The sequence below is a fragment of the Pagrus major genome, chromosome 16 (genome assembly GCF_040436345.1).
Source record: "Pagrus major chromosome 16, Pma_NU_1.0".
NCBI lineage: Eukaryota > Metazoa > Chordata > Actinopteri > Spariformes > Sparidae > Pagrus > Pagrus major.
Window position 1 is genome coordinate 14,310,745 of NC_133230.1, and position 14,050 is coordinate 14,324,794.

The 14,050-nt window shown below is 43.7% G+C and overlaps 1 long non-coding RNA gene across 1 annotated transcript; it reads left to right on the forward strand.

The window, feature by feature from the left end:
- The first annotated feature begins 3,328 nt into the window (after positions 1 to 3,328).
- On the forward strand, positions 3,329 to 5,834 carry LOC141010919 (uncharacterized). The gene is made up of 4 exons (XR_012180208.1): positions 3,329 to 3,408; positions 3,605 to 3,658; positions 3,787 to 3,856; positions 5,178 to 5,834. It is a non-coding gene; the product is annotated as an uncharacterized lncRNA (long non-coding RNA).
- The last annotated feature ends 8,216 nt before the right edge of the window (positions 5,835 to 14,050 follow it).

Here is a 14,050-nt window from a genome sequence, read left to right on the forward strand (position 1 = left end):
GAGCAGTGGATTCGTGGATCGGGACATTGCATTGCTGAATTTTTCAGGACGTCTGGTCACCCTAGGGGGTAGCCAACGTACGGCCCCCAGGGAACAACTCCAGATCTAAGCTAGTACCTTGGTTAAGGGCACTGACTGGAGAATTAATCTCCAGTACACATGTTTTGATGGTGGGGGGAAAGAAACCCACGCAAGCACAGGGAGAACATGCAAACCCAACACAGAAAGGCCCTGCCCCAGCCAGGAATTGAATCTTGATGTGACAGTGTGAACCACTGCGCCACTGTGCCTGTATTAGCGGGCAAATAAATAGCGGATTAAGAAAGTATAAGCTGGGGAACAAAGTGGATATATAGTACATATTTTTAAGTTGGTGGAGACCAAAACAAAACTAAAAGTGGAAATCCTGAATCCAGAATCTACAGGCAATAAAAAAGATTGGATATTGGAAGTCTTTTTCAGCCTGTTTGTAGTCATAGTAGTATAAGGCTAAGCTATATATAAGGATATAAACACTAAAACATTGGCCCCCAGAGGCTAAATGGTCTTCAGAGGCTACTGGATGTGTTCTGAAATTGAAAGCAGAGTGAACGTTGCGCTTACATTCGCAAGGTGGCCAGAAACACGACTAATGAATGATAATGTTGCTCCATGTCTGCTGGATCTGTAAATAAACTGTTTTTATTCATGCACATGTGCCGTTAATGCCAGTAAATAAAGGCCTAGCTAAAAGAAACCAGGACATTGAATGTTCTGTTATCCTGCAAAGCTTTTTTACCCGTGTTTGTGTGAAATTTCTCTGTGCTGCTACCATGAAAAGATCAAAACATGTCAGCCTGTCTGTCAGCACCTTCCGTCTTCCCTGTCTCGTTTTTGTTTCTTGCTAAAGATGCAGGTAAGTTTATATAAGGGAGTCTCAAATATAAAGTTTAATTAAAAGGGTTAAGTTTGGCCTGACCCTGGTGTTTTCATGAAATGTGACTCAAATAGGAGCAAATTGTTAATTTTTAAGCTGTGAATTTGGTTAATGAGTATTTACAGCAGAGGAGCCGAATAAACTACAGCCCCTAGCAACAGGTCAGCCAGTGCAGTCAACAGTGTGACTCATTAATGTGTTTTTAATTGTTTTTGACTACAGAGGAGGTCAACAGCACAGAGTAATAGGATATGTAAAGGGTTGTTAACTATACTTGTTAGTTTTTGGCCTTTAGTCGTCTGATTTCTTGATAACTAGAAACATGCAGACTATCACAAGATTTATCCTTTATAAAAAAAAAATGTTATAACCGCACCGAGCAGCTGGATTTAATTGCAGAGACAAATAGGAAACATCTTAATAAGGAGATAATATGCAGTGTTTAGACTCATCAGTGCAACCAATTAGTAGGTGTCATATTTTTGTGAAGCTTTATATCTATTTATTATTTTCTCCGTGGTGCCAACACATTTGTGGATTTTAATTTATCTTAACAGCTATTATTTATTTTTATTTTTAAGAGTCCCTGCTCTTATCACCGAGATAAAATGTTTGCAGTTTTCACATTGCATGTTTATTTCCTGACTTTTATGTCGGGAGGTGGAGGGGATGGTGGTGGAGCTGCAGGCGGTGACAAGGCTGCCGAGCCAGTGACAGAGATTAATGACGAAATATAGATAAGTCAGATATTTTTGACAGTAAATCAGGACATCTCCAGCCTTGTTTGTGGCGACAAAAACAGGTTTTTGTAGCCAAAACATGATGTTAACCTAACCCTAACCAAGAGGTTTTTGTGCCTAAACCTAACCTTAGCATTTATGCTGGCGATTCTGCCTGTGTCACTTGTGAAACCCACGTAACCTCTCAGCCTTGTGATTTCCATTTTCCATTTCTTTCCTCTGACGTATTCAAACACGAAATGGCTCTACAGGCAAATGTTGTCTGGTCAGCCTCCCATGGCGGCGACGCAGTCACACAGTTGAACAGGCCACGGCAGGGATGCTACAAGCTAGCAGGCGCCCGCTGCCCGGTGACTTTTCCCAGCGCCTCGCACAGCTGTGTGCGCTGCCACTCGATTTCAAGGGGAAGCCGGAGTTATTACCACTATGTTTATGTGTCAGGCTGAGTCAATTATACCTCTGACAGGAGCAAAAAAGAGGGAAGAGCGCATGCGGTAAACCTCTCCTCCCCGAGGCTGTGTGTGTGTGTGTGAGCGAGATCCTGAGCGAATGTTTCTCGGGTTGTTTTCTGAGTCTGTGCATGTGTCTGTGCAAATGTGCTGCTTGCTCCACAGGTAGTGAGAGAAAATAAATCTCCACCCTCAGCTCCCCCCCGTGTTCGGCGGTGATGGAACAGGCAGGAGCCCCTACTGCGGAGCCAGAACCTGGGGGCCTCCAGCCAGCAGGCGCCACCGAGGATGGAGGGGTGCTGTGAGCTCGCTCGTTAAACAGCCCTGCTCCCGACCCTAATGATATCCGCCGGCACGTTTCCTCTCCCCTGCCCTCTCTCGCGCTCTGTCTCTCCCTCTCTTTCCACTTTCACTCCCCCTCCAGCCTTCCTCCCGCTCCTGCTTTCCCTACTCTTTCATTCGCCGCCGCCATCTGCCTCCTTCCTCCTCCCTCCTCCTCCCTCCTCCCCTCCTCTTCTCTCTCCTTCACTCTGTTTGGGTGAGGAAGTCGAACCCGTCTGGTGAAGGGGAGAGAGGCTCTGTCACACTCGCCTTCTAATGAGCAGTTGCTCTGCGTGCCACCAGCTCTGACAGAGCCAAAATGGCCGACACATTTCACACTGCTGGGCCTTGATCTGTCTGGTATGTGAGTGACTGGCTTGATGGCTTCACTCTGGCTTAATAACCATGTGGAAAAAAAGAGAAAAGAAAAACAAAAAAAAAGAACAAAAAGACAGAACAGAAGAAGTGATGTAACACGCTGCCTTTGGTGAGAAATCGTCTTTTTTTGTTTTCACTCTGGCACAGCACTGGGAGAGTGAAACGCGTGGCGGCGCTGGTATCCTGAGGGGTTTAAAGTACGGGCCTGTTTGATGGCCTCCTCACTTTTATCCACTGTGTGTATGAGTCAATACTCATTTAGAGGCTTTTCATTCTCCATTTCCCCACCTGGACAGGGGATAGTCTGTGTCAGGGTATTTCTGTCCCGGTGAATGATTAACATCAGTGTCCTGACTCGCGCTTTTACCAGAATTGTTATTGAGACAGACGCAGTTTGTCTGTCACGGGTCATATTTGTCTTACAGGTCGATGGCCAACAGAAAGGGGACGTTTACGGTCAGCAAACCTCCGCCCACACGAAACTAGGACGTGAGGGAAATTTGTAATCCATTCATTGTGTTTCAGTTCTGCCTGCTTGCATCTATTCTCGGAGAAAATTGAACCTTCTCGCAGTTTATTTATGCAAAATTCATGACAGCTGCAGGTAATAGATGGGTGTTTGGAACAAACAGAAACATTCCTCCTACCTTGTTGTGCAACCTTGTATGTGGGTTCTGGTTAACCAGAGATCTTCTGATAAAGACTCTCACAATTGTTAGGCAATCGTTTTTCCAAAACAGTGTTACACAAATGTGATCACCCTTCATGCATTTGATTTTTTTCTGATTTGTTTTTAATAGTCATAGATCTCTAATCTTGGGGCTGCGCAACATTTGTGTCCAGAAAACAAGATGGTAAGTCTGTCGTGATTGATTCAAGATTCAACAGAAAACCTACAGAATAATCATTTGTTCGCATGCTTAAAACAACCCATGTGTACATTTTTCTGTTGTGTGACCAAATGATAATCTTTCCTAAGCAGAAGCGAAGGGGGAAGGAGCGTTACATCGTTCTAGCACCAAAGCCGAGCCAAAAAATAACCTGTAAATAAGGTGATTGATTAATTTTTCCTCGTGCCGTCTTGAAGTCAAACTTTGAATTTGCTATTTATAAAAAAACATGTCGCGGTTTCAAAAAGGGGACCCAAACGCAGACACACAGGCAGGCGAGCAACTAAACATAAGCGAGCTTTAAAAACAAAAGCTAAAAATCCAAAATCCAAAATGGAAGCAACAAAAGGCAGGAAACAAGACACAAGAACTTGAAGAACAAAAGCAAAAGTACAAACCAAAAATACTGTGTTGACTGCGTGGAATACTCAGAATACCAGTTCTAGTCGGGTTAGCAGTTGTTAATCATTGTTAGCGTTATCAACCGTATTAACCGGTGTCTAACATCGAAGCAACGTGTTCACAGCTAGAAGTGGCACCATACTGTGTCTGAGACAGGTACAAACAAGACAGAAGTGCAAATAAAAAGTATAATCAACAGTTTTGACAGCTGTTGATAATGGGAGGAGCCATCTTGGATTTCGATGTCAGGGCTGGTGAGGTGCATCCGACTTTCTGAGTCGGAAATCTGACCTCAGGGGGCGTTCCAGTTGAAATTGCCGACTGGGAACTCGTTCATGTTCAGGTAGTTCAGGTGTTCTGATGAGGGGTTGTATATGTTCATTCCACTTGTGCGTAGGAATATTGACGTTGTACGGTAGAGGGAATTTAATGCCAAAGAAAAAGGCTGTTTGACAGCAAGGTAAAGCGCCAAAAATATATATATATATATATTTTTAGGTTGCAGTACAATGCTCTGCTTCCTGCAACGTGCTGCTTCAGACAGAGGGAGAGGTGACGGTCATCTACTGCACACACTGATTAGGGATAAGTACCTCATACAACCCCACATCAAAAGACACGGCTGATGTCATCCTTCACTCATCTATAAACCACGATCCACATCTGTGGGATCGGGCGGTACACAAACAGCAGACGTTACACTGAAAATTAACATTTACAAGGTTCGGCCTGTCATCCTGCAGGCTGTGTGTTGACCCAGATGGAGTTGTGCCAAACGTGGACGAGTATTTGTCGTCAAACTCAGAACATGTATAATTTTGAGTGTTTTTGCTGTGAAGCTCCAGAAATGTTTATGGGCTACGAAACTTCATCAGCATGCCGGTGAGTAGATAATGAGAGACGAGAAAGTCCTGTTTTTTTACATGCAAGCCTGAAAATGTTGGAAGACGACCATGTTGATTTGTAATTTTACCTCTGTGTTGACAAAACTTTGTTGGGTAGAAAATATTGCTAAATGAACTTTTTATTTTATAAACTCAAACGTGTTTATATTTTGGCATTTCTGTGTTGACGTCAACAGATCCTGGCATGACGGCCGCAACGACTGACCTGACGTTGCGCTTGGAGCTCGACTGCGTGACTAGTATGTCTGTGCCTCTGTTTGTGTGCCTTTTGTGGGTATGAAAGGAATAAATGTCTCTCCATCAAGGCGTGCATACTTGAGACTCTGTGTGTGTGAACAGTCAAACACCGGCACAAACTGGCATCAGTTCCTCGCAGTCAAAGCAACAAAGGAGATGACACCCCGTCCACACCTCTGAGACTGAAGTCGCACCAAACCCAACATGGCGAGACACATCCAGTTTTCTCACCACCATCCAGCACGGTAACGCAGGATGACAAGTATTCTTCTGAGTCTGAGAACCCAGCGCTGTGGAGCCTCTGCAGCTGATTGGCTCGGGCGCGATTTGCATAATGTGTGGGCTGAAATAACGCTGAACAATAACCGCTTCAATATGACTGTGCAGTTTAGGATCTATGGCAACAAAACAGGGAATAAACAACAAATCAAGGAACAAAAGTCGCTCTCATCTTATCCCTCGGCCACATCTAAATGTCTCGATTGTCTAACTGGCCTACATTCTCCCTCGCACATTACACTTGCATATTTATCTCCAAATCGACCACTTAATCTCAGCTATTATCATCTGGCATGGTTATAATAAACAGTCGACCAGAATTAAGGATGACATCACTTTCTGTCCCGGCGGTGTGAACACTCCCGCCCGCCTCTTTTTCCTTAAGACGTGTTGAGTGCGAGGACTGATTTATTGATTGCGGCCGTGTGTCTGCGCTGGCGTGCTCGGGGAGGATGAGGAGGATTATGTAGCAGCGGCGTGATGTTGTTGACACTCCTGTCGCCTTTACAGCTCCGACATGCCAAGACTTGGGCGTGTGCCCACCCTGAGTGTGTCTAAATGTGCGTATTGAGGAGGAGGAGGTGGTGGGCAAGTTTTGAGAGGTCAATGGAGGAGTTTTTGGGTGTGAGATAGAGGGAGGATTGTGTGTGTGTGTGTGTGTGTGAGTGGTTGGGGGAGGTGGGGAGGAGAGTGGTGGGCCAGCTGGCAGCCTCTGGCTCCAGTGTGCCCCGTGGGTATCCGGCTTGGCGCAAATTCGCTCCACTGCGACAGCTGGGACCTGGGTGCCAACCAAGACACAACTCCCCGAACAAATGCATGCACACAGCAGGAGGACACGCAGGATCGGATGGGAGGCAAGAGATGGGATGCAGTTTCAGAAAAAGCCCGTCACAGGGCGGAAGTGGAAGTAGTTTTGTGCAGGATTGAATTAGGCCCGGAAGTAGCTGTTAAAGGGTTTGTTCACTCAAATTACAAAAAAGCTTTTTCTCACTTAACTGTAGTGTCGCTTTCATACAGACGATGAGTGTGAAAGGCAGGTTTTCATCAACTTTTTGGGAACAAGTTTCTCAAAACAGAGCTGAACTAAACAAAAACTTTCTGCACGGCTCAATTTCATATTCTTCATAACACACGTGGGGTCCGTCAACTCAGTCACCAGAATAAACGGTCGCATTGTACTTTCCTGCGAACCACAGATATGTTTAAACTTTACATGTACTTACATTTCTGTATGTTCAACCCTGCAAGCGTGCGCTCAACGAACAAGCTCTTAAACCCCACTTAATGCTACTCGCACCGAATGGCAGACAATGGATGGCTTTCACTCGAAAACAGCCTTGCACCTAATTATGCATAACCTTAAGCCTTGATATCATTTAAATGAGTGAGTTTTATAAAGATTTAATCATAAATGCATGCATATGTACTATTTTAAAACACGTTGTCATTGAACGTTAGGTCCAGGGTTTTGCAGAATGGTCCATTATCAACATTCATGTCTGGCAATAGGCTTGAACTCTTCAGGAACAGACTCCAGACAAATGAAACCGAAACACTCTGTATGGCTCAATCAGTTGGAGCTTCTTATTTTTATTGTCACACGCACTTCTCTTTCATATGTCTTGTGTCCATTAAAATTCTTAATCAGCTAATATTATTAGGTTTTTTTATCCCAGAGTTTAAGCAGCTCTTGAATTACTCTCCTATTTCCATTTCAGCGGGTGGTGAATAAGTACGCAGATAAAAGAAGAAATTAACCGCAGTTCGCTTTGGAAACAGGACAAATTTCTTATTGTGGGGATAGAAAAAGTGTTTAGTGTTAAATATGCTTAAACAGAAAAAGGCACAGATTAATGTTTAATGTAGTGTCCTTGCATTTCATGGCTACAAGGCTTTGTATTTTCAGTTCATTAACTACTCCAGATTAAGATATATTTCAGCATATTTTTTCCCTGCTGCTTTCTCAAAATCAAAAATTCATATAATGAGCACATAATTCTCTTAACGTTAAATGTGCCGCCATTACAGTTATACTGAGTCACAAACTCACAGAGGAAACATTAGTGACTTATAGGCACCGGTTTCACAGGTTGTGGTTCGAGGCATCGGGGAGCCGAAAATGAGGACATGGTTTCTGGAACGCTGGGTGGCTGATGTCACGGAGGTCGAAGACTGCCGCGAGCCGCTGAGGGAGGGAGGGAGGTTAATGGGAGTAGATCAGGGAACAGCGGAGGTGAGCTGGAACCTCGGAGGTTTTTTTATGCTGACTGTCCGACTCGCCTCATTTGTCAGTGTACGGCTGGCTACCGAGCAACGGTTCAAAATAGAAAAGAACTGAGTCAGGATGTGATGCAGTTTTACACTCTGTTGTCCTTTTTAACACTTTTCATTGAGTTGGACAGGGCTGACTCTGGTGTTTGAGCTGAAACCTTTATTCTTAAAATGCTGTTGGTTCAATTAAAGGGAAACGCCACCAATTTTTCAAGTTCTATTTAGGCTGTTTGGATGTTTTCAGTGGGCGATTTGGTATGCCATCCACCCTTCTTGTCAAACTTACCAGAATGCATCTTCTGTTGTTACTCTTACACACTAGATTGTCATTTCTATGTCATATCATGTTCTCATGACATGTTTATGACGTGACTTTCATGTCAGGAGGTGGAGCTACAGGTAAGAAGATTTCCAGCTGTGTTTGCGATGACCAAAACTGATATTTTGGGCCAAAACATGATCTTTTCCTAACCCTAAACAAGTGTTTTTTGTGCCTAAAACCGAAGCAGACACCATTGTCATGGCATAAAATTGAAAACCGAACCTAAAGAAATGTAAAATTTCAACATGGGGATGTACATTGCACGTCCCAGTTTACACACTAGCTGTCGTTGTCATCTTGAACTGCTGGCGAGCTCTGTAATTGCACTTCTAAGACTAAACACTAGAGGTCACTGCCGTTTTTTTTAACAACTACTTGACCGACAATGATTAAAAGTCGATGAAAAAAATTATCTCAGCTGAGAAGAAGAAGAATTGCAGAGAAAATGCAAGAATCAAAAGACGTCCATATGTCTACTCCACGACTGTAATGTCAAACTTTATTTATGTTTTGGATTATTTGAGAGGAGCAACTCATGGAGGTAAAATAAAGTGCAATCAATTCAATGTGCATTGTTTGCCGTCCTTGTAATACAACACTAAAAACTAAAACCTATCAAGGAAACAGACATACAGAAGCAGCCAGAATAAACTCAGCTAAGAACAACGCCAAAAATATGGATTAAGAGCAGAAAAAGCAGTGTTTTTGCAGTGTTAAACTCCACATTCACTATTGTTTCCTTCAATTTTTCTGCATACGGCCCACTCAAAAAAGTTTGGCCACCACTTTCTATTGACTGGAAATCGAGAAGCTGCGTATGATTGAAAGAGGAAGAAGCGGGGGAAAATGAAACAGGAACAAGAGGAGAAAACAAGAAGTGACCATCTGTTCAGTTAGATAGGAACACACCTCTGATCTTTCCACTCATCCATCCAGCGCGAGCGATATTACCCCCAACATATCCTCCAACATGGAAAAATGTGCCTCAGCCGAGCACAATGTACCAGAATATACGTCATGACTGTGATATGTTTTGACAGCGCTGAGTCCCTCAATATTAAACTCTACTGAATAGGGAATGAAAAACAGCTGGGGCACGAGGTTAGATCAACATTTCAGGCCATCCCCTCTCGATGATACATAACTCGCACACAGCGGCATTCATGCATTCAAAATGGCATTCATTTTTCACACGCCCACCCGCGCATTCACTTTGAGCAACCCTCATGCATTGTGACAACACTTGTGCAAACGCACCACGGCATATCAGGCCTCGGAATAAAAAAAGAAAAAACAGCAAAGAGAAACAATAACGCAACATACAAGCCCGTGAGAGAGGAAATGTGCAGTGACATAAGTGCAGCACGGGTGAGATGAATTCATTTCAGGTGCTGGGACCTGTAACTTGTGTTGAGGCTGAGCCAGGAGAGCAGGTAGGCTGGATGACAGACAGACACATAAAGATGAAACATTATTTATGAACCTTTATCTTCAGGTTGAGCTGTAATGCACGGAGAGGTGAGCGTCCTCCCACCTTAACACAAAAACCCTCGGTGGGAATATCAGGCTGGGATGTATGCATACAGCACCTATCATAATTACTTGTGCCTTCCTTTATCTGAGTGCGCAGGACAGCAGCACTTTGTTCGCACTCACTTTGATTAATTGCTGATACAAAGAAGCGCTCTATTTACTGCATGTAGGTCGTGTTGTACCTGCTTAAACATTAGGTGGCAAAACCTTGACGTACCCAAAATATGTAGAAGTTTACTTTTAGTTTACTTACTGTGAGATACAGCGGGGCGACGCTGCACCTGGCGCCTGACCAGCTCCAAAAATATGTTCCTGCTCCAGAAATGCGGAAACGTGTTTTTGTTTTTTTCTTTTAGGAGTTGCTGCCCAGTCATTATTTAGTCTTTTAAGCTTTTCGCTAGCTCACTAATGCCACAGGTCAGCCCACATTCAGAAGCACATTTCTCTGCGCCTGTCAATTCTGCTCTTTTCTCATCCACACATAAGGCTGATCTCTGTAATAACCATCAATTTATAGCTCATTTCATGTGCTGCTTCTGCAAGAATGACGTTCAAAGGACCGCAGAGCTGTGTGATAATCTGCAGGGAGGCCTTTCTCCTTTGTGTCTGCCCGTCCCTCCCGCTCTCTTTTCAGACACAACTGACTAATATGGGGAATAAATACACAATCACACACAATAGTGACATTTCTTTTACAGGTCATTAGTTTGCTCTCTTCCCAGATTTGCTTGCGGCACATGGAGACATAGATCAGAAGTGGAAATGATCGCTGCACCGGCGGCTTGTGAGAAGCGTCGGTACGGCACAGAAAGTCACAGCACATTCTGACACTGCAGCAACCCTAATTGTTAGCACGCCGCATTGTCATCGCTAACCACAACTACCTCCTGTAAGAAAACACAGAACATGATCATAGTAAATTTAAATGTGCAATATGTAAGAAACACATAGGGGGCAGCATATCACCCGGACAACTAACTGTAGCTAGTAAGCTCAGTTTGCCGTGCAGCTAGCAGTCCAGCGTGGAAGCTCACAGTCGAGCGTTGCCTCAGGGCTAGCTGGTTAGCATGCTAACTTAGATATTTCTGCAGCAGATCACAGGGACATGATGATGTCAACACTGTGATTTTTTTTTACATTCTGTTGAACATTTTAGTGAATTTTGCTTTGTTTTCAACTAAAATAAAATCACGAATTGCACCTTTAAACAACAAACATGGCTAAAGTTATAACTCAGGTGTGTTTGTAAAATTTTGGCTGCACTTTCTCTTCTATTGTTGTTCGACTAGCTCGCTTAGCTGAAGCAATGAGTCTGCGCTAGGCAAGCCAAACCCTTAGGCAGGTGCGTGCTGTAGGTAGAAAAGCAGGCAGGCCATCCAAACGTTTCATACGATCCAACTGAAAGGATTGGACGGGCTGATCAGAGGCCTGCGACAGCCACAGGCACCAGACTGATTATTATTTTACTTTATTGATTGCTGCTGACTGCACATTAACATTCATAGCTGCAAATGCGGTGAGCCTTCAGAAGTCTCTAACATGCATGTCTTCAGAAGTCCCTCTTATGCCTTGAGTTTGCAGATTGTCTCTTTATTAGGATTTCTAAAATTCAGATATAAAAACCTTCATAAAATGTGACAGTTAACAAGTCAATTATCTGCTTTATAAGTTATAAGCTTTGTGGAAACTTCTTATCGACTCCCTTTTGGCCTTTAAATGTCCCGGCTGGGGGAAGTGGATTTTGGCTTTGGCGAGAAGTAATGGCACGACGATGACTGCACAGTCCTGCTGTTTTTATAGTGAAACTCCTGTTATTCCAAATCTGCTGAGGTTTTTTTTGTTAATAATATCAGATATGACCCCATTAATAAGCTCAGTTTACATTCCATTCCACAGTTTCACCTTAATTAGCATTTTGTTTGCCTTCCCGCGGATGACTCTGAGTATTAAATTCAGACGACAGGGTCATTAAACTGCTACAAATGCTCGATAAGTTGTTTCACTCTCATCCCTTCCAGTGCAGCGCTGCTCTTTATTAGTCCACCGTCAGTCAGTCGTAATATGTTTTTGTTTGTTTTTCCTCATTTAGTGCAAGCACCAGCCTCAAATTCATTTCCCCCAGTGGAATCCCCCCCCCCCCCCCCCCCCCGCTCCAGCCTTAGGCGCACACTCTCACACACTATAAACTCTCAAACAATGATACAGTTTGTCTTCTTCTTCTTGTTTCTCCGTCGTTCTTGCTGTACCTGCTTTGGTCACGCACACGGTCACGAGAAGCAGCATTTCATGACCCGTCTGTCTTTTCTTTCCCCTCAATTTGCTCCCAGCGGAGGTAAAAAAGAATTAGTTCCACGTTTCATACACCTCTTCCTCACACTGGGCCGTGTGCCGCAAGGATGCGTAATAGCCTTAATTTGAATCCCACTGCATGAGTTGACAAGATTCCTCGAGCGAGCCTTACATTACTCAATTCTGACAATTTGTCAGGGATTAATCAGTTTGGAAATCCTTGAAATGTGAGTTTGCAGGGCTGTTGGTAGATGGAATGTGCGACAGCGAGACCTGCCAAGCCGTTCAGGCAAGCTCGAACTCAGAGCAGAATGAGGCGAGGAGGAGGGGGTCGGCGAGAGGAGACGGAAAAAGACAGAGATGAGGAAATTTCTGTAGACTTGCACTGACGAACGTACTGTGGATAAAGTTACACGTCTGATATTAAAAAGTGAGATAAGGAGACACATGCACAGAAGTGAGTGCACGGAGCATCTTCCTCGTCTGTTACCCGAGCAAACATGGACACGCTCTGTCCTCTGCGGCTGCACGACCTTTTCCCTGCGCTCTGCAACGCGTCTTGAACAATAAGTCCAGCTGTCTCGCCTTCAGACCCCACATCGTGTGGCACTCAAACGCCTGAAAACGATGTGCCTTGCATGATTTCCTGGCATGCCCATTTGTGCTTTCACGTGTTTCATAGCAACAGGACTTTATTTTGTTGTATGTCAGGGTAACAGTATTACCGCCAATGATTGGAACAGGAAGAACAAGTTCGTTAAAAAAAAGGCTGGGCCCGCTTGTTGGAGATGTGGGATTTGTTTTTGATCCATCCAGATCCATTTTTTATTTCTCACTTTCTTTAACATTGCGAGAAAGGGCATTTGTGGACATTTTCATTCATTTCTCAGGTGATGATGAATGGATCTTCATGTATTTAGGTGGCTGGTATCAGATCCAAATAAAAACCTGTATCTAGTGGATTGAAATATGTTTTATTTGGTTTTGGATTAGGCTCGATTTAATTAAAGGGGACTGTTGGGCCTTGGCGGAGATCTGCGCTCCACTGAGAGCCATCCTAGTTTAACATGTTTGTATTCACAATTGTCGATTTTTTTGGGTTTCATCATGTTGCTGGTTTAATTGGTCCCGTTCAGGTGATTGTTCACTTATTTTCAAAGCAAATACAATAAAATCAAATAGCAAAAGCCCTTCTTAAGGAGCAGTTCATCGCAATATACACCTTATACAGTTTACAAGATGGGGACTTGTTTTAAAAAGTAAAGAACAACTGAAAGAAAACCCAAAATGGCTCCATATAACTGCATGAAAATGAAAAAGTCCCCATCTATTTAGGTGAATGCTGCAACACTGAAGCTCCAGAAACTTCCCCAGACTTTCCGTCAGCGTGGAGGTGAGTAGATAATGACTTTGAATTTGAATTAAAGTTTTTGGGTGAACTGAAAGAAAACCCACAGACCTCACTGTGAAGATTCTTCTGCAAACACTTCATCTGAGATATATTACATGTAGGATGAAGACACGGCAGACCACACAGGTCACAGTGTAACAGTGAGATATGATATGTGAGAGATATTTGAAATTTGACACTGACAAGATTCTCAGCTCTTTTAATTAAGTCTTGTTTACTCTTCTTCTGACCTTTATCGGGGTAAGATAACCTGGTTAAGACGTTCACATGACAATTGCAATAATTTCTCACTGTTTCATCTCTTCTTCTCTGTACACCGGTCTCAGCTCAGACAATCAGGCCCGACTGGTAGGAGATAAATTCTGTCCAACTTCACTGCCGCTCTTCTCCCCACTCTCCTCTTTCATCGTTATATATTATCTGTTGGTGGTTCTCACCCCCTCCTCTCCCCCATTTTCATCTGGCATTTTGATAAAAGGCAACACCAAATGTTCAGGTTTGGATGAGCCCCAATTTCATAGAGGTTTACAGCGGACTAAGGTGATTTACAGCGGGAAGACCCCCTTTTGTTCTGCCAGAGAACGGAAGAAACAGCTGGAGGTTGGATATCAGCAACCCTCAGTCTTTAGTAAATAGCCTGCTGGATAATATTCACAAGAAATTGCTGTGACAGGGTTTGATGTGTGTGTCTCTGGGCCCTGATAAAC